Genomic DNA, 21,260 nt, shown 5'->3' on the forward strand with positions numbered 1-21,260 from the left:
CTATCCCCTCTTCCCTACCTCCCCTATTATCTCTATCCCCTCCTCTCTCCTCCCTACCTCCCCTATTATCTCTATCCCATCCTCTCTCTTCCCTACCTCCCCTATTATCTCTATCCCCTCCTCCCTCCCTACCTCCCCTATTATCTCTATCCCCTCCTCTCTCTTCCCTACCTCCCCTATTATCTCTATCCCCTCTTCCCTCCTCCCTACCTCCCCTATTATCTCTATCCCCTCCTCCTCCTCCCTACCTCCCCTATTATCTCTATCCCCTCCTCCCTCCCCCTACCTCCCCTATTATCTCTATCCCCCCTCCTCCCCCCTACCTCCCCTATTATCTCTATCCCCTCTTCCCTACCTCCCCTAATATCTCTATCCCCTCTTCCCTCCCCTCTATCTTCTCCTCTCTCTTCCCTACCTCCCCTAATATCTCTATCCCCTCTTCCCTCCTCTCTGTCTTCTCCTCTCTCTTCCCTACCTCCCCTATTATCTCTATCTCCTCTTCCCTATTCCCTACCTCCCCTAATATCTATATCCCCTCTTCCCTCCTCTCTATCTTCCCCTCTCTCTTCCCTACCTCCCCTATTATCTCTATCCCCTCTTCTCTTCTCTCCTCTCTATCTTCTCCTCTCTCTTCCCTAGCTCCCCTAATATCTCTTTCCCCTCTTCCCTACCTCCCTTATTATCTCTATCCCCTCTTCCCTCCTCTCTATCTTCTCCTCTCTCTTCCCTACCTCCTCTATTATCTCTATCCCCTCTTCCCTCCTCTCTATCTTCTCCTCTCTCTTCCCTACCTCCCCTAATATCTCTATCCCCTCTTCCCTACCTCCCCTAATATCTCTATCCCCTCTTCCATACCTCCCCTAATATCTCTATCCCCTCTTCCCTACCTCTCCTAATATCTCTATCCCCTCTTCCCTACCTCCCCTATTATCTCTATCCCCTCTTCCCTCCTCTCTATCTTCTCCTCTCTCTTCCCTACCTCCTCTATTATCTCTATCCCCTCTTCCCTCCTCTCTATCTTCTCCTCTCTCTTCCCTACCTCCCCTAATATCTCTATCCCCTCTTCCCTACCTCCCCTAATATCTCTATCCCCTCTTCCATACCTCCCCTAATATCTCTATCCCCTCTTCCCTACCTCTCCTAATATCTCTATCCCCTCTTCCCTACCTCCCCTAATATCTCTATCCCCTCTTCCCTACCTCTCCTAATATCTCTATCCCCTCTTCCCTACCTCCCCTATTATCTCTATCCCCTCTTCCCTCCTCTCTATCTTCTCTTCTCTCTTCTCTACCTCCTTCTCTCACCTCCATCACAGGGTGGGTAGTGGTAATTACCTAGCTGGTCACCAACGTGGGGGATGGACAAAAACAGGGTGACAAATGGACATGCCTCCCCCTCCCCTCCCCCCTCCCTCCACCTCAGTGTCCCTCACGACAGGGCTTGACCATCCGTCCATCAGTAGACTGACTTCCTGCTGGGACAAGACAGGAGGACAAGCCCTGGTGTCTCCTCCTTCCTCCTTGTGTTCAGCTGATTGTGGGTCAAAGGGGGGTAGTATTAAATCAATTATATTATATATGTTGAGTACATAGACTGAAAGGGGGGTAGTATTAAATAAATAATATTATATATGTTGAGTACATAGACTGAAAGGGGGGTAGTATTACATAAATAAAGGGGGGGGCTGCCGGAGTCTCCCGTCCATTCGGGACCCGTGGCTTGGGTCCCCAGTCCGAGGTCGGCGGCGAGGGTCGCCGCGTTAATGAGGCCACGGAGGCGGGTAGAGAGGCCGAGAAGGACTATGGTGAAGTGGGGTCCATGTCCCGCGCCAGAGCCGCCACCGCGGACAGACACCCACCCAGACCCTCCCCTATAGGTTTAGGTTAGGCGGCCGGAGTCCGCACCTTTGGGAATCATACTTAGGTAGCCTGGGTTTCACTGTTGGTATGTGGGTGTTTGTTTCCGTGTCAGTGTCTGGTCCACACGGTACTGTTTCCGTTTAGTTTTTTCACGTTGTCGATTATTGTTTTTGTTTCGGTGTTCATGTTTCTTATTAAATATCAAGATGAAAACTCCTTCATACGACGACCGTTACAATTATATATATATGTTGAGTACACAGACTGAAAGGGGGGTAGGGAGTGGGGCATCATTTTTTGTTATTCTTTATCTCATCTGTTCATCATTATAATGGCTGAGTATAGAACATTTTTCATTTATCTTGCTCATCCCAATGAAATCAGGGGGACCCCCATTAGCCTAAAAATATTAACGTGACACACACACCCCCGATACAGCGTTTCACACTGTTACACTATATCAGAAACACACTGACAGAACAAAATAATCATCATCATGAGAATACTTCCAGAACCACCTGAATGTCACTTTATGGCAACGACAGGAAGAGAGGTTAAAGATACTGCAAGTAGGCCGAAATTAATCAGCTGAATTATATCATTCATTAGAGAGGGGAGAGAGAGAGATAGGGATAGAGTTAAATGTTGTCCTCCACTCTCCTCCTCTCATACCTCTCTTTGCACTCTTCCCTCTCTTACCTCTCACTTCCCTCTCTCCTCCTCTCCTCCTCTCTTCCCTCTCTTACCTCTCACTTCCCTCTCTTCTCCCTCTCCTCCTCTCTTCCCTCTCTCCTCCTCTCTTCCCTCTCTCTTTCCTCTCTCCTCCTCTCTTCCCTCTTACCTCTCACTTCCCTCTCTTCTCTCTCTCCTCCTCTCTTCCCTCTCTCCTCCTTTCTTCCCTCTCTTACCTCTCACTTCCCTCTCTCTTCTCTCTCTCCTCCTCTCTTCCCTCTCTTCCCTCTCTTCTCTCTCTCCTCCTCTCTTACCTCTCACTTCTCTCTCTCTCTTCTCTCTCTCCTCCTCTCTTCCCTCTCTTACCTCTCACTTCTCTCTCTCTTCTCTCTCTCCTTCTCTCTTCCCTCTCTTACCTCTCACTTCCCTCTCTCTTCTCTCTCTCTCTTCTCTCTCTCTCTCTCCCCTCTCTTACTCTCTTCTCTCTTCTCTCTCTCCTCCTCTCTCCCTCTCCCTCTCTCTTCCCTCTCTTACCTCTCACTTCTCTCTCTCTTCTCTCTCTCCTTCTCTCTTCCCTCTCTTACCTCTCACTTCCCTCTCCCTTCTCTCTCTCCTCCTCTCTTCTCTCTCTCCTCCTCTCTTCCCTCTCTCCTCCTCTCTTCCCTCTCTTACCTCTCACTTCTCTCTCTCTCTTCTCTCTCTCCTCCTCTCTTCCCTCTCTTACCTCTCACTTCTCTCTCTCTTCTCTCTCTCCTCCTCTCTTCCCTCTCTTACCTCTCACTTCCCTCTCTTTTCTCTCTCTCCTCTTCTCTTCCCTCTCTTTTCTCTCTCTCCTCCTCTCTTCTCTCTCTCCTCCTCTCTTCCCTCTCTCCTCCTCTCTTCCCTCTCTTACCTCTCACTTCCCTCTCCCTTCTCTCTCTCCTCCTCTCTTCCCTCTCTTACCTCTCACTTCTCTCTCTCTTCTCTCTCTCCTTCTCTCTTCCCTCTCTTACCTCTCACTTCCCTCTCTTTTCTCTCTCTCCTCTTCTCTTCCCTCTCTTTTCTCTCTCTCCTCCTCTCTTCTCTCTCTCTCTCCCTCTCTTACCTCTCACTTCTCTCTCCTCTCTTCCCTCTCTTTCCCTCTCTTACCTCTCACTTCCCTCTCTTTTCCTCTCTCTCTCTCTTCCCTCTCTCTCTTCCCTCTCTTTCCTCTCACTTCACTTCTCTCTCTCTCTCTCTCTTCTCTTCCCTCTCTTCCCTCTCTTACCTCTCACTTCCTCTCTCTTTTCTCTCTCTCCTCCACTCTTACTCTTCCCTCTCTTTCTCTCTCTCTCTCTTCTCTTCCTTCTTCTCTCTCTCCTCCACTCTTCCCTCTCTCCTCTCTTCCTCTCACTTCTCTCTCTCTCTCTCTCTCTCTCTTCCTCTCTTCCCTCTCTTACCTCTCACTTCCCTCTCTCCACTTTCTCTCTCTCTCTCCCTCTCTCTCTCCCTCTCTTTCTCTCTCTCTCCTCCTCCTCTCTTCCCTCTCTTACCTCTCACTTCCCTCTCTTTTCTCTCTCCTCCTCTTCTCTCTTCCCTCTCTTTCTCTCTCTCTCTCTCTTCCCTCTCTTCCTCTCTCTTCTCTCTCTCTTCTCTCTCCTCCTCTCTTCCCTCCACTTTACCTCTCACTTCCCTCTCTCTTCTCTCTCTCCTCTTCTCTTCCCTCTCTTCTCTCTCTTCTCTCTCTCCTCCACTCTTCCCTCTCTCCTCTCTTCCCTCTCTTACCTCTCACTTCTCTCTCTCTCTTCTCTCTCTCCTCCTCTCTTCCCTCTTCCCTCTCCTCCTCTCACTTCCCTCTCCTCTCTCTCCTCCACTCTCTCCCTCTCTCCCTCCCTCCTCTCTTCCCTCTCTTACCTCTTCCCTCTCTTACCTCTCTTCTCTCTCTCTCTCTCTCTCTCCTCCTCTCTTCCCTCTCTTACCTCTCACTTCCCTCTCTCTTCTCTCTCTCCTCCTCTCTTCCCTCTCCTACCTCTCACTTACCTCTCACTTCCCTCTCCTCTCTCTCCTCCACTCGTCCCTCTCTCCTCCTCTCTTCCCTCTCTTACCTCTCACTTCCCTCTCTTTTCTCTCTCTCCCCTCCTCTCTTCCCTCTCTTACCTCTCACTTCCCTCTCTCTTCTCTCTCTCCTCCTCTCTTCTCTCTCTCCTCATCTCTTCCCTCTCTTATCTCTCTCTCTCTCTCCCGCTCTCCTCTCTCTCCTCCTCTCTCTCCTCTCCTCTCTTCCTCCTCCTCTCTTCCTCTCCTCCTCTCTCTCCCTCCTCTCTCTCTCTCTCTCTCTTCCTCCTCTCTCTCCTCCTCTCATCTCTTCTCTCTTCCCTCTCATCTCCTCTCTTCCCTCTCATCTCCTCTCTTCCCTCTCATCTCTTCCCTCTCATCTCCTCTCTTCCCTCTCATCTCTTCCCTCTCATCTCCTCTCTTCCCTCTCATCTCCTCTCTTCCCTCTCATCTCCTCTCTTCCCTCTCTTCCCTCTCATCTCTTCCCTCTCATCTCCTCTCGTCTCTCTCTCCTCTTCTCTTCCCTCTCTTCTCTCTCTCCTCTCTTCTCTCTCTCCCCACTTTACCTCTCACTTCCCTCTCTCTTCTCTCTCTCTCTCCTCTCTTCTCTCTTCCCTCTCTTACCTCTCACTTCCCTCTCTCTTCTCTCTCTCCTCCTCTCTTCTCTCTCTCCTCCTCTCTTCTCTCTCTCCTCATCTCTTCCCTCTCTTTTCTCTCTCTCCTCTCTCTTCCCTCTCTTTTCTCTCTCTCCTCTACTCTTCCCTCTCTTTTCTCTCTCTCCTCTTCTCTTCCCTCTCTTCTCTCTCTCCTCCTCTCTTCACTCTCTCCTCATCTCTCCCTCTCTTTTCTCTCTCTCCTCTCTCTCTCCTCCTCTCTCCTCCTCTCTTCTCTCTCTCCTCCTCTCTCCCTTCTCTTCCCTCTTCCCGCTCTCCTCCTCTCTTCCCTCTCTTCCCCCTCTTCCATCTCCCCTCTTCCCTCTCTCCTCCTCTCTTCCCTCTCTTCCCCCTCTTCCCTCTCTCCTCCTCTCTCTCCTCTCTTCCTCCTCTCTTCCCTCTCCTCCTCTCTTCCCTCTCCTCCTCTCTTCTCTTCTCTCTCTCCTCCTCTCTTCCCTCTCATCTCTTCCCTCTCATCTCCTCTCTTCCCTCTCATCTCCTCTCTTCCCTCTCATCTCCTCTTCTCTCTCTCATCTCCTCTCTTCCCTCTCATCTCTTCCCTCTCATCTCCTCTCGTTCCTCTCTCCTCTGTTCCCCCTCTTCCCTCTCTCTCTCCTCTCTTCCTTCTCATCTCCTCTCTTCCCTCTCATCTCTTCCCTCTCATCTCCTCTCGTCCCTCTCTCCTCTCTTCCCCCTCTTCCCTCTCTCTCTCCTCTCTTCCCTCTCATCTCCACTCTTCTCTCTCATCTCTCTTCCCTCTCTCCTCCTCTCTTCCCTCTCTTCTCCTCTCCTCATATCATCCCTCTCCACCTATCATCCCTCTCTCCTCTCTCCTCATATCATCCCTCTCTCCACCTCTCTTCCCTCTCTCCTCATATCCCTCTCTCCTCATATCATCCCTCTCTCCTCATATCATCCCTCTCCTCCTCTCATCCCTCTCTCCTCCTCTCATCCCTCTCTCCTCCTCTCATCCCTCTCATCTCTTCCCTCTCATCTCCTCTCATCCCTCTCTCCTCTCTTCCCCCTCTTCCCTCTCTCTCTCCTCTCTCATCTCCACTCTTCTCTCTCATCTCTCTTCCCTCTCTCCTCCTCTCTTCCCTCTCTCCTCTCTCCTCATATCATCCCTCTCTCCACCTCTCTTCCCTCTCTCCTCATATCATCCCTCTCTCCTCATATCCATCCTCTCTCCTCATATCATCCCTCTCCTCCTCTCATCCCTCTCTCCTCCTCTCATCCCTCTCTCCTCCTCTCATCCCTGTCTCCTCCTCTCATCCCTCTCTCCTATTGGATGTGGATCAGAGAATGTTGTTGTTTCATGTTGAAGTGACCTATTTCAGAACGTGTGAGAGAGCACACACACACACACACACGCACGAGACTGCAGTCAAAGCTAGAGATGGTAGAGATAAACAAACAAAGAGTGTGATATCACTCTGCTCTCCCCTCAGATGTGTGTGCTTGTGTGTGTGTGTGTGTGTGTGTGTGTGTGTGTGTGTGTGTGTGTGTGTGTGTGTGTGTGTGTGTGTGTGTGTGTGTGTGTGTGTGTGTGTGTGTGTGTGTGTGTGTGTGTGTGTGTGTGTACCTTTTTTGTTGGGGTATTGTACTGGGAATATCAAGGTGGCAGTGGCAGTTTGCCTGAGTAACCAGAAGGGGGCAGTGGACTCCTCTTCTCTCACTTCACAGAAGACAACATTTTGGGTAGTGCATTTAACTGAATGACCAGTGTATTGTACTAAAAACTGTTACCTTTAAGATATACTATAGAGTTACAGTTTCATATGATGAAAAGTCATAGAAATTGCTACTAACATGTATTTGCTGTTCTGTTTCTGTATCTGTATTAAGTATTAAGTTCCTCTCTGTCTCTCTTTGCTCTCTGTGTTTCCAGGCTCCAGGTCTGTGGGTGTAGTGGAGTAGAGGCATCCCAGGGAGGAGTGAGATTCTGGGGATGAGAGGTACCTCCTCCCTCCCTGTCACCCGCAGAGAATCAGGAGAACACTGGGACTCACTAACAGGTATGACCAGGGCTTAAAATTCTATTCTCTTTCAATATCCCTATGGATCTAGCGAGCATGAATATATGGTGTTGGTCTACCATCTTCTCACACAAATGAAAACACCATGTGTTATATTATCAGCCATTATCACCTTTTGCATCCCTTGCAGACTGGTAGAAATGGTTTGCTAGAATCTTCAGATAAATTGATAGTTCATACTTGACATGAAAGGATATTTTCTACCTTCAGGTTGCAATGTTTTTATTGGTTGGCTTTATGTAGGCTATTTTTACATAGTTGACAATGGCAATAGAAGTAACTTTTAGATTTGTATAATTTTCATTTAGATTTAGATAGACAGTGATTTTGAGATATGAAGACAGATGAAAATGAAAACCATAACTGGCACGCAGACTGGTAGAAATGGTAAGATAAATTGGCACTTGACATGAAAAGGTCACCGACCCCTGGTGTAGCCAGTTACTGGCAAGAGAGGATGGTCAGGTCGGGCACGGGTATTTCTTCTGGTTATGTTGACCTCTGGCTCCATCTTGAGTCATTTGTGCGTCTTAATTATTTAATCACAGTGCCTGTCAGGACCCGGTTATGAACCCGGGTCTCCGGAGTGAGAAACAGTCACTTAACCAACTGAGCCACGAATAGTTGGCAGAACCCAGAAGATGAGGCAGACACAGCAGTACTTGAGACAGTGTATTTAATGAAGTAAAAAGTGAAGTTCTTCAGGAAAACATGCAACTCCACAACCTCAAAAGGAATTCCACAAGAACAAAGGTAATCCTCCAAGACAAAAAGGTAAATCCACAAGGTGGAAGGTAAAGCACAAAAAGCCTCAAATACTAAAAAACAAACAAACAAACAAGAACAAAAAACAGAACTCCACAAGAGAGTCCACCGGGATCAACAAGAGTTCTCAGAGTACTAGGGCTGGGTGCTAACATACAAACACAGAGCAAAGGACTGAGGAAAACAAAGGGTTTAAATACAATCAGGGGAAACGAGGCACAGGTGCAAATAATAATGGGGATCAAGGGAAAACAAAAGGTCAAAAGGCACAATGGGGGCATCTAGTGACCAAAAACCGGAACAACCCTGGCCAAATCCTGACAGTGCTCTTAAAGCATCAGACAAGCTCAGTACATATAGTTGATTTGATTCAAACACATAGGCTGTGTCTACAGATGAAGAAATACACCCTGAAACATTTTTGACCAATCGAAACAGACAACTTTCTGTCGACCAATGTTTTGGGTTCGGGGACAGCCCTAAAATAGTTGTAGTAAGAATAGTAGGGAAAGATAGATAAAAAGGTCAATATAGGTGGTATGTACGATGTTGTTTGCGCTCCTGTGGTTGCTATTTTGTCATGGCAATGGCCCACAAATCTTACTGCTGTGATTGCACATTGTGGTATTTCGCCTAACAAATGGGAGTTTATCATTGGCGAAAAAGTACCCAATTGTAATACTTGAGTAAAATATAGATACAGTGCCTTGCGAAAGTATTCGGTCCCCTTGAACTTTACGACCTTTTGCCACATTTCAGGCTTCAAACATAAAGATATAAAACTGTATTTTTTTGTGAAGAATCAACAACAAGTGGGACACAATCATGAAGTGGAACGACATTTATTGGATATTTCAAACTTTTTTAACAAATCAAAAACTGAAAAATTGGGCGTGCAAAATTATTCAGCCCCCTTTACTTTCAGTGCAGCAAACTCTCTCCAGAAGTTCAGTGATGATCTCTGAATGATCCAATGTTGACCTAAATGACTAATGATGATAAATACAATCCACCTGTGTGTAATCAAATCTCCGTATAAATGCACCTGCACTGTGATAGTCTCAGAGGTCCGTTAAAAGCGCAGAGAGCATCTTTTTTAATTTTTTTATTATTTTATTTTTTTTACCTTTATTTAACCAGGCAAGTCAGTTAAGAACAAATTCTTCTTTACAATGACGGCCTAGGAAAAGTGGGTTAACTTCCTGTTCGGGGGCAGAACGACAGATTTGTACCTTGTCAGCTCGGGGGTTTGAACTTGGAACACACCAGGCAGGTCCGAGATTTTGCTTAGCAAAATGTAACGAGTTCTTTTGGGTGTCAAGGAAAATGTAGAGAGTAAAAGTACATTATTTTCTTTAGGAATGTAGTGAAGTAAAAGTAAAAGTTGTCCAAAAATATAAATATATATTGACGAATACGCTGATTCGGTGTGCGAGTTCATTAGAACGTGCGTCGAAGATGTCGTTCCCATAGCAACGATAAAAACATTCCCTAACCAGAAACCGTGGATTGATGGCAGCATTCGCGTGAAACTGAAAGCGCGAACCACTGCTTTTAATCAGGGCAAGGTGTCTGGCAACATGACTGAATACAAACAGTGCAGCTATTCCCTCCGTAAGGCTATCAAACAAGCTAAGCGTCAGTACAGAGACAAAGTGGAATCTCAATTCAATGGCTCAGACACAAGAGGCATGTGGCAGGGTCTACAGTCAATCACGGACTACAAGATGAAATCCAGCCCAGTCACGGACCAGGATGTCTTGCTCCCAGGCAGACTAAATAACTTTTTTGCCCGCTTTGAGGACAATACAGTGCCACTGACACGGCCTGCAACGGAAACATGCAGTCTCTCCTTCACTGCAGCCGAGGTGAGTAAGACATTTAAACGTGTTAACCCTCGCAAGGCTGCAGGCCCAGACGGCATCCCCAGCCGCGCCCTCAGAGCATGCGCAGACCAGCTGGCCGGTGTGTTTACGGACATATTCAATCAATCCCTATACCAGTCTGCTGTTCCCACATGCTTCAAGAGGGCCACCATTGTTCCTGTTCCCAAGAAAGCTAAGGTAACTGAGCTAAACGACTACCGCCCGTAGCACTCACTTCCGTCATCATGAAGTGCTTTGAGAGACTAGTCAAGGACCATATCACCTCCACCCTACCTGACACCCTAGACCCACTCCAATTTGCTTACCGCCCAAATAGGTCCACAGACGATGCAATCTCAACCACACTGCACACTGCCCTAACCCACCTGGACAAGAGGAATACCTATGTGAGAATGCTGTTCATCGACTACAGCTCGGCATTCAACACCATAGTACCCTCCAAGCTCGTCATCAAGCTCGAGACCCTGGGTCTCGACCCCGCCCTGTGCAACTGGGTACTGGACTTCCTGACGGGCCGCCCCCAGGTGGTGAGGGTAGGCAACAACATCTCCTCCCCGCTGATCCTCAACACGGGGGCCCCACAAGGGTGCGTTCTGAGCCCTCTCCTGTACTCCCTGTTCACCCACGACTGCGTGGCCACGCACGCCTCCAACTCAATCATCAAGTTTGCGGACTACACAACAGTGGTAGGCTTGATTACCAACAACGACGAGACGGCCTACAGGGAGGAGGTGAGGGCCCTCGGAGTGTGGTGTCAGGAAAATAACCTCACACTCAACGTCAACAAAACTAAGGAGATGATTGTGGACTTCAGGAAACAGCAGAGGGAACACCCCCTATCCACATCGATGGAACAGTAGTGGAGAGGGTAGCTAGTTTTAAGTTCCTCGGCATACACATCACAGACAAACTGAATTGGTCCACTCACACTGACAGCGTCGTGAAGAAGGCGCAGCAGCGCCTATTCAACCTCAGGAGGCTGAAGAAATTCGGCTTGTCACCAAAAGCACTCACAAACTTCTACAGATGCACAATCGAGAGCATCCTGGCGGGCTGTATCACCGCCTGGTACGGCAACTGCTCCGCCCTCAACCGTAAGGCTCTCCAGAGGGTAGTGAGGACTGCACAACGCATCACCGGGGGCAAACTACCTGCCCTCCAGGACACCTACACCACCCGTTGTTACAGGAAGGCCATAAAGATCATCAAGGACATCAACCACCCGAACCACTGCCTGTTCACCCCGCTATCATCCAGAAGGCGAGGTCAGTACAGGTGCATCAAAGCTGGGACCGAGAGACTGAAAAACAGCTTCTATCTCAAGGCCATCAGACTGTTAAACAGCCACCACTAACATTGAGTGGCTGCTGCCAACACACTGTCATTGACACTGACCCAACTCCAGCCATTTTAATAATGGGAATTGATGGGAAATGATGTAAATATATCACTAGCCACTTTAAACAATGCTACCTTATATAATGTTACTTACCCTACATTATTCATCTCATATGCATATGTATATACTGTACTCTACATCATCGACTGCATTCTTATGTAACACATGTATCACTAGCCACTTTAACTATGCCACTTTGTTTACTTTGTCTACACACTCATCTCATATGTATATACTGTACTCGATATCATCTACTGTATGCTGCTCTGTACCATCACTCATTCATATATCCTTATGTACATGTTCCTTATCCCCTTACACTGTGTATAAGACAGTAGTTTTGGAATTGTTAGTTAGATTACTTGTTGGTTATCACTGCATTGTCGGAACTAGAAGCACAAGCATTTCGCTACACTCGCATTAACATCTGCTAACCATGTGTATGTGACAAATAAAATTTGATTTGATTTGATTTGATTTGAAAGTCCGTATTGCCCAGCGACAGCGCCGAAACCTGAAGGATCTGGAGAAGGTCTGTATGGAGGAGTGGGCCAAAATCCCTGCTGCAGTGTTTGCAAACCTGGTCAAGAACTTCAGGAAACGTATGATCCCTGTAATTGCAAAAAAAGGTTTCTGCACCAAATATTAAGTTCTGCTTTTCTGATGTATCAAATACTTGTCATGCAATAAAATGCAAATGAATTACTTAAAAATCATACAATGTGTTTTCTGGATTTTTGTTTTAGATACCTATGATAAAAATTACAGACCTCTACATGCTTTTTAAGTTGGAAAACCTGCAAAATCGGCAGTGTATCAAATACTTGTTCTCCCCACTGTATAGATATATAGAGAGAGATATATAGAGAGATATATAGAGAGAGATATATAGAGATAGATATATATAGAGAGATATAGTCACAGAGAAAGATATATATATATATATAAATATGTAGAGAGATACATATATCGAGATATAGAGAAATATATACATATATATATATATATATATATAGAGAGAGAGAGAGAGAGAGAGAGATATAGATATATAAAGAGTGAGATACATATAGAGAGAGATGTGTATAGTGATATATAGAGAGACATATATAGAGATGTACAAAGAGACATATATATAGAGAGAGATATATAGAGAGAGATATAGTCACAGAGAAAGATACATATATATATATGAGAGATACATATATCGAGAGAGATATAGAGAAATATATATATTTAGAGAGATATATAAAGAGAGAGATGTGTATATATAGAGAGAGAGAGTTGACCAGGTCTACAATGCCTGGGCAAAGTGGGGGAAGGGAACAGCTGGGCTGGAGAGAGGCGATGAGAGAGATGGAAGGGAGGTACGGAGGGGAGAGAAAGAGGCTAAACCTGGTAATGTAGACAGAGGTAAGAGGAAAGGACAGCAGCTGTGTAGACCACACACCACTATCACCATACAATTTGGAGCAGCAGAGTTGAAAGTGCAACAAGCAGAGCCCGCCATGGGAGCTGGCAATAAGACACAGGTTTTGTGTTCATTCATCGATATGCACTAACTTGAATTGTCAGAGTCGATCTAAAAGATAGCGAAGGAGTCAGGTGCAGGACACAGATAAAAGTAACAATCACTGATTTGCTCCAAAACGTAACAAAATGCCGTTCCAAACAAGGACAAAACAGGACTCAAAATACAACACACCGGAATACACGAAAGACAATAACGCACAAAACAGAAAGGGAAACCAGAGGGTTAAATAAGGAACATAATTATGAGATGGGAACCAGGTGTGTAAACAGACAAAACAAAAGGAACAATGAAACATGGATGGGTGGCGGCTAGAAAGCCGGTGACGTCGACCGCCGAACGCCGCACGAACAAGGAGAGGGAGCAACTTCGGTGGAAGTTGTGACATGAATGTAAACCCTTATCCTTCATCCCTGGGTCCTTCCGCTGTCAGTTTCAGCCCAGCGGCCGGCACACACACTCAGAACATTCATCAATGTCCCGGGCCTCCCAGAGACAGAGAGCGAAAGAGAGACAGAGAGCGAGAGAGAGACAGAGAGAGAGACAGAGACAGAGACAGAGAGCGAGAGAGAGACAGAGAGCGAGAGAGAGACAAAGAGCGAGAGAGAGAGATGGAGAGAGAGATCTTCTGTGCAGATTTTGTCGGACTTGGGTTGTGTTCAAAAATACAAACAGACCACACAGAGCCCCAGGACAGCAACACAATTAGACCCAACTAAGTCATGAGAAAACAAAAAGGCACAATGGAAAGAAACAACTACAAAACTGAGCAAACTAGAATGCTATTTGGCCCTAACAGAGAGTACACAGTGGCAGAATACCTGACCACTGTGACTGACCTAGAACGAAGAAAATCCTTGGCTATGTACAGACTCTGTGAGCAAAGCCTTGCTATTGAGAGAGGCTGCCGTGGGCAGACCTGGCTCTCAAGAGAAGACAGGCTACTTCACACATAATGAGGTGGAAACTGAGCTGCACTTCCTAACCTCCTGCCAAATGAATGACCATATTAGAGACACATTTCCTCTCAGATTACACAGAATTTTGAAAATAAATCAAACATCAATAAACTCCAGTGGTAATTAAGTAAAAATACATTAAAGTACTACTTAAGTCATTTTTTGGGTATCTGTACTTTACTTTACTATTTATCAAATCAAATCAAATCAAATCAAATTTTATTTGTCACATACACATGGTTAGCAGATGTTAATGCGAGTGTAGCGAAATGCTTGTGCTTCTAGTTCCGACAATGCAGTGATAACCAACAAGTAATCTAACTAACAATTCCAAAACTACTGTCTTATACACAGTGTAAGGGGATAAGGAACATGTACATAAGGATATATGAATGAGTGATGGTACAGAGCAGCATACAGTAGATGGTATCGAGTACAGTATATACATATGAGATGAGTGTGTAGACAAAGTAAACAAAGTGGCATAGTTAAAGTGGCTAGTGATACATGTGTTACATAAGGATGCAGTCGATGATGTAGAGTACAGTATATACATATGCATATGAGATTAATAATGTAGGGTAAGTAACATTATATAAGGTAGCATTGTTTAAAGTGGCTAGTGATATATTTACATCATTTCCCATCCATTCCCATTATTAGAGTGGCTGGAGTTGGGTCAGTGTCAATGACAGTGTGTTGGCAGCAGCCACTCAATGTTAGTGGTGGCTGTTTAACAGTCTGATGGCCTTGAGATAGAAGCTGTTTTTCAGTCTCTCGGTCCCAGCTTTGATGCACCTGTACTGACTTCGCCTTCTGGATGATAGCGGGGTGAACAGGCAGTGGTTCGGGTGGTTGATGTCCTTGATGATCTTTATGGCCTTCCTGTAACAACGGGTGGTGTAGGTAGTTTGCCCCCGGTGATGCGTTGTGCAGTCCTCACTACCCTCTGGAGAGCCTTACGGTTGAGGGCGGAGCAGTTGCCCGGTGATGCGTTGTGCAGTCCTCACTACCCTCTGGAGAGCCTTACGGTTGAGGGCGGAGCAGTTGCCCGGTGATGCGTTGTGCAGACCTCACTACCCTCTGGAGAGCCTTATGGTTGAGGGCGGAGCAGTTGCCGTACCAGGCGGTGATACAGCCCGCCAGGATGCTCTCGATTGTGCATCTGTAGAAGTTTGTGAGTGCGATTTTGTATTGCGTTCAGGTCTGGAGACTGGCTAGGCCACTCCAGGACCTTGAGACGCTTCTCATGGAGCCACTCCTTAGTTGCCCTGGCTGTGTGTTTCGGGTCATTGTCATGCTGGAAGACCCCAGCCATGACCCATCTTCAATGCTCTTACTGAGGGAAGGAGGTTGTTAGCCAAGATCTTGCGATACATGGCCCCATCCATCCTCCCCTCAATACAGTGCAGTTGTCCTGTCCCCTTTGCAGAAAAGCATCCCCAAAGAATGATGTTTCCACCTCCATGCTTCACGGTTGGGATGGTGTTCTTGGGGTTGTACTCATCCTTCTTCTTCCTCCAAACATGGCGAGTGGAGTTTAGACCAAAAAGCTCAATATGTGTCATCAAACCACATGCCACTCTTACTGGTTGGTAGGTGATCAAATACTTATGTCATGCAATAACATAAGTATGGGGGCAATAAAGTATTTAGTCAGCCACCAATTGTGCAAGTGTTATGCACGCCTCTATGAAGAGGGAACGCAACACCCTGCTACAACTAAACTCTCCGTGAAGTGAAAAAGGTATGGACTGTAGGTGCAAGTAAGAATGACAACAGGCAGAATGTGGTACCGTTTACAAGGACTTTATTCCTTTACACGGTAATATGGGGAAAAGTGGCTGGACGGAACCAAAGCAAAGAAAGTACATCTCAAAGCCCCCCCCCTCTCCTACCTGCCTAGTAGCCCTTACAGTGAAATGCCGAATACAACAGGTGTAGAAGACCTTACTGTGAAATGCCGAATACAACGGGTGTAGTAGACCTTACTGTGAAATGCTGAATACAGCAGGTGTAGTAGACCTTACTGTGAAATGCCGAATACAACAGGTGTAGTAGACCTTACAGTGAAATGCTGAATACAACAGGTGTAGTAGACCTTACTGTGAAATGCTGAATACAACAGGTGTAGTAGACCTTACTGTGAAATGCCGAATACAACAGGTGTAGTAGACCTTACTGTGAAATGCCGAATACAACAGGTGTAGTAGACCTCACTGTGAAATGCCGAATACAACAGGTGTAGTAGACCTTACTGTGAAATGCCGAATACAACAGGTGTAGTAGACCTTACTGTGAAATGCTGAATACAGCAGGTGTAGTAGACCTTACTGTGAAATGCTGAATACAGCAGGTGTAGTAGACCTTACTGTGAAATGCCGAATACAACAGGTGTAGTAGACCTTACAGTGAAATGCTGAATACAACAGGTGTAGTAGACCTTACTGTGAAATGCTGAATACAACAGGTGTAGTAGACCTTACTGTGAAATGCCGAATACAACAGGTGTAGTAGACCTTACTGTGAAATGCCGAATACAACAGGTGTAGTAGACCTCACTGTGAAATGCCGAATACAACAGGTGTAGTAGACCTCACTGTGAAATGCCGAATACAACAGGTGTAGTAGACCTTACTGTGAAATGCAGAATACAACAGGTGTAGTAGACCTTACTGTGAAATGCCGAATACAACAGGTGTAGTAGACCTTACTGTGAAATGCCGAATACAACAGGTGTAGTAGACCTCACTGTGAAATGCTGAATACAGCAGGTGTAGTAGACCTTACTGTGAAATGCTGAATACAGCAGGTGTAGTAGACCTTACTGTGAAATGCTGAATACAGCAGGTGTAGTAGACCTCACTGTGAAATGCTGAATACAGCAGGTGTAGTAGACCTCACTGTGAAATGCTGAATACAGCAGGTGTAGTAGACCTCACTGTGAAATGCTGAATACAGCAGGTGTAGTAGACCTTACTGTGAAATGCTGAATACAGCAGGTGTAGTAGACCTTACTGTGAAATGCTGAATACAGCAGGTGTAGTAGACCTTACTGTGAAATGCTGAATACAGCAGGTGTAGTAGACCTCACTGTGAAATGCTGAATACAGCAGGTGTAGTAGACCTTACTGTGAAATGCTTACTTACAAGCCCTTAACCAATAATGCAGTTTTAAGAAAATAGAGTTAAGCTGATATTTACTAAATAAACTCAAGTAACACAATAAAATAATAATGAGGCTATACAGGGGGTACCGGTACCGAGTCAGAGTGTGGGGGTACCGGTACCGAGTCAGAGTGTGGGGGTACAGGTTAGTGGAGGTCATTTGTACATGTAGGTGGGGGTGAAGTGACTATGCATACATAATCAACAGTGAGTAGCAGCAGTGTACAAAAAGAGAGGGAGGGGGGTCAATGCAAATTGTCCGGGTTCCCAGTTGATTAGTTATTCAGCAGTCTAATGGCTTGGAGGTAGAAGCTGTGTCACGCCCTGACCTTAGTTATCTTTGTTTTCTTTATTGTTTTGGTTAGGTCAGGGTGTGACGAGGGTGGTATGTGTGTTTGGCTTGTCTAGGGTTTTTTGTATATCTATGGGGTTTTGGTTCGTCTAGGTAAATGTAGGTCTACGGTGGCCTGAATTGGTTCCCAATCAGAAGCAGCTGTTTATCGTGGTCTCTGATTGGGGATCCTATTTAGGTTTCCATCTTCCATTTAGGTTTTGTTGGTTATGTGTAGTTGCATGTCAGCACTAGTTGTTGATATCTTCACGTTAGTTTAAGTGTTCGTCATTTAATAAAAGAAGAATGTATTCCAATCCTGCTGTGCCTTGGTCTCCTTGTTATGACGAATGTGAACAGCTGTTTAGAAGCCTCTTGAACCTAGACTTGGTGCTCCGGTAGCGCTTGTCGTGCGGTAGCAGAGAGAGAAACAGTCTATGACTTGGGTGGCTGGAGTATTTAACCATTTTGGGGGGTATTCCTCTGACACTGCCTAGTGTTGTTTGTGTGCATTGATTTTATAATGTTGTATGTTTTTCCCCCAACACCATTTCCCACCAATTTGTATAGCAGACCCTCATGCCAAATTGATTCAAAAGCTTTTTTGAAATCAACGAAGTATGAGAAGACTTTGCATTTGTTTTGGTTTGTTTGTCAATTAGGATGTGCAGGGTGAATACGTGGTCTGCCATACAGTCATTTGGTAAAAAGCCTATTTGATATTTGCTCAGTACATTGTTTTCACTGTGGAAATATATGAGTCTGCTGTTAATGATAATGCAGAGGATTTTCCCAAGGTTTCTGACGCATATCCCACAGTAGTTATTGGGGTCAGATTTGTCTCCTCTCTCCCTCTCTCTTTCTCTCTCTCTATATCATATCTCTTTTTCTTGCTCCTCTCTCTGTCTATCTCTATAGCTCCTCTCTTAGAGATAGATATATATATCTCTCTCTGTCTATATCTCTATATATCCATCTCAATCTCTCTATATCTTTCTCTATTTCTCCTTTTTCTCTCCCTCCCTCTCTATCCCTCCCACCATCTTTTCTTTTCTCTCTGATCCATCTTTTTCTCTCTTTCTCTCTCACACCTTTTGGAGTTCATTGGTAGAGTAAGAACACCATTCACCAAAAGAGATTTCCTGGACAGATTGATTTGTGTGCATGTGTGTGTGTATGGACCCTCCCTCCAGTTATAATGTAGAGTTGTGTGTCTCTCGCTCACACCTTTTTTCTCTCCCTCTCTTTCTCTCCCTCACCCTCTTTCTCTCTCCAGCTCTCTCTTTCTCAATTTCTACATCTCTCTTTCTCTCTCCATTTCTCACTCCATCTATCTCTCACCCTCTTTCTCTCTCTCTCTCACACCTTTTTCTCTCCATCTCTCCTTCTCTCTTGCTACATCTCTCTCCTTCTCTCTTGCTACATCTCTCTCCTTCTCTCTTGCTACATCTCTCTCCTTCTCTCTTGCTACATCTTTCTCCTTCTCTCTCTTTCTTCTCTCTCTCTTTTCTCTCTACATCTCTCTTCTCTCTTGCTCTCTTGCTACATCTCTCTCCTTCTCTCTTGCTACATCTCTCTCCTTCTCTCTTCTCTCTTGCTACATCTCTCTCTTGCTTCTCTCTTTCTCTCTTCTACATCTCTCTCTCTCTTGCTACATCTTTCTCCTTCTCTCTTGCTACATCTCTCTCCTCTCTTGCTACATCTCTCCTTCTCTCTTGCTACATCTCTCTCCTTCTCTCTTGCTACATCTCTCCTTCTCTCTTGCTACATCTCTCTCCTTCTCTCTTGCTACATCTCTCTCCTTCTCTCTTGCTACATCTCTCTCCTTCTCTCTTGCTACATCTCTCTCCTTCTCTCTTGCTACATCTCTCCTTCTCTCTTGCTACATCTCTCTCCTTCTCTCTTGCTACATCTCTCTCCTTCTCTCTTGCTACATCTCTCCTTCTCTCTTGCTACATCTCTCCTTCTCTCTTGCTACATCTCTCTCCTTCTCTCTTGCTACATCTCTCTTCTCTCTTGCTACATCTCTCTTTCTCTCTTGCTACATCTCTCTCACCCCTTCACCTCCATCTCTCTCACCCCTTCACCTCCATCCTCTCATCCCTCCTTGCTCCCCTCTCTTCTCTCTTCCTTTCTTTTCTTATTGATGTGGTTATTACCTGCTAAGATGGAAACTCCCTGTGACACATATACACACACATATACACATACACGCCAGATACATTGACCACAACTTTCCATCTTGTGTCCTATTTTTAGCGCTGAGAGGTTGCTTATGCTAGCAGTAGGAATGTGCCAAGTCACAGCGTTGAGGTTAGTTCAGCACTCACACCCACCTCACTCCCTCCCTGTTACCAATACCTCATCCGCTTCCTGTTACCAATACCTTTACCAGGTAGAAAGGGAAAGGAACGGTTGAAGGCTGGAAGGAGAAGGACAGAGCAGAAGAGAGAAAATGGGATGAAGAGACAAAGGGATATAACAAGATAAGTAATGGTGGGATGGAGGAACTTCATTAGACAGGCACATTCTAGTCAGTATACGTCTCTCTCCCACTCTTTTCCTTTCTGTGTCCATCACTCTCTCTACAGCGTTCACTCAATTCTCGTATTTCATTTCCATGGCAGCTCACAAAGCAATAACACTAGACTGGTTTGGTTCACAGAGGCCAGTGCTGAACACACAGATGCACACTATTCTAAAATGTCCACTCGGTGTGCTCTAATTCTGTGCAGATGGACAATTATACACAGCTGTGTGTGTGTGTGTGTGTGTGTGTGTGTGTGTGTGTGTGTGTGTGTGTGTGTGTGTGTGTGTGTGTGTGTGTGTGTGTGTGTGTGTGTGTGTGTGTGTGTGTGTGTGTGTGTGTGTGTGTGTGTGTGTGTGTGTGTGTGTGATGTAACTCTGCTCCCCTCCCTCAGGGTTAATCAAGGTCACATCTCCCTCTCTCTCTCTGTCCTTTTCCCTCCCTCTCTCTCCATCTCTCTCTCCCTCTGTCCTTTTCCCTCCCTCTCGCTCCATCTCTCTCTCCCTGTCCTTTTCCCTCCCTCTCTCTGTCCTTTTCCCTCCCTCTCTCTCCCTGTCCTTTTCCCTCCCTCTCTCTCCATCTCTCTCTCCCTCTGTCCTTTTCCCTCCCTCTCTCTCCATGTCTATCTCTCTGTCCTTTTCCCTCCCTCTCTCTCCATCTCTATCTCTCTCTGTCCTTTTCCCTCCCTCTCTCTCCATCTCTATCTCTCTCTGTCCTTTTCCCTCCCTCTCTCTCCATCTCTCTGTCCTTTTCCCTCCCTCTCTCTCTCTCTCTCTTTTTTCTCCATTGTTCCCCTGTTGCCACTGTAATTCCTAAATTTAGAGCATGTTTGATAATGAAAACAGTCCGTGTTATTATTTACTATGCAGGGCAGCTGCTGGAGAGGTAGTCCCATAGGTAGTCCCACACACATACACACATCTCACAAACACATGCACATGCTGTACATGCACACAGAGAGAGAGGATCAAATGGAAAATGACATGAGATCTGAATGAAGGTTTATGATTTATTTCAGTAGGCCGATGGTACATTCATGAATATTAACATCAATTCAATCTAGTCCCCCAGATCTGCAGGACCATCAAATGAGGATGAGTGGATAGAGAGTTTACTGTGATAATTCAGTTACCAACACAGCCTTTGACTGGGACAGGGTTTCTCATCAGGGACTGAAGGGGTTATTAAAGCTGGTTCAACGGATAGAGTAGTTCACCCCCAAAATAAAGGTTTGAGACAGTCAGAGGTAGAACAAGAGACATAGAAAGAGAGAGAGAGAAGAAAATGAACAACAAGGACAAATGGTTTGATGAAGAATGCAAAAAACTTAGAAAGAAATTGAGAAACCTGTCCAACCAAAAACATAGAGACCCGGAAAACCTGAGTCTATTCACTATGGTGAATCACAAAAACAATACACTACGGAAAAAGAAGGAACATCACATCAGAAATCAGCTCAATGTA

The 21,260-nt window shown here is 45.8% G+C and overlaps 1 protein-coding gene across 1 annotated transcript in view; it reads left to right on the plus strand.

Annotated features, from left to right (window-relative positions):
• LOC124041100 (leucine zipper putative tumor suppressor 2 homolog) overlaps positions 1-21,260 on the plus strand; it is a 109,670-nt gene that overhangs the window by 50,552 nt on the left and 37,858 nt on the right. The window contains exon 2 of the mRNA XM_046358271.1: positions 7,086-7,212. The gene's annotated coding sequence lies outside the window, so the exon portion shown is untranslated. The remainder of the gene's footprint in view (positions 1-7,085; positions 7,213-21,260) is intronic.

This window comes from Oncorhynchus gorbuscha, linkage group LG08 (genome assembly GCF_021184085.1).
Source record: "Oncorhynchus gorbuscha isolate QuinsamMale2020 ecotype Even-year linkage group LG08, OgorEven_v1.0, whole genome shotgun sequence".
In the NCBI taxonomy this organism is placed as follows: Eukaryota; Metazoa; Chordata; class Actinopteri; order Salmoniformes; family Salmonidae; genus Oncorhynchus; species Oncorhynchus gorbuscha.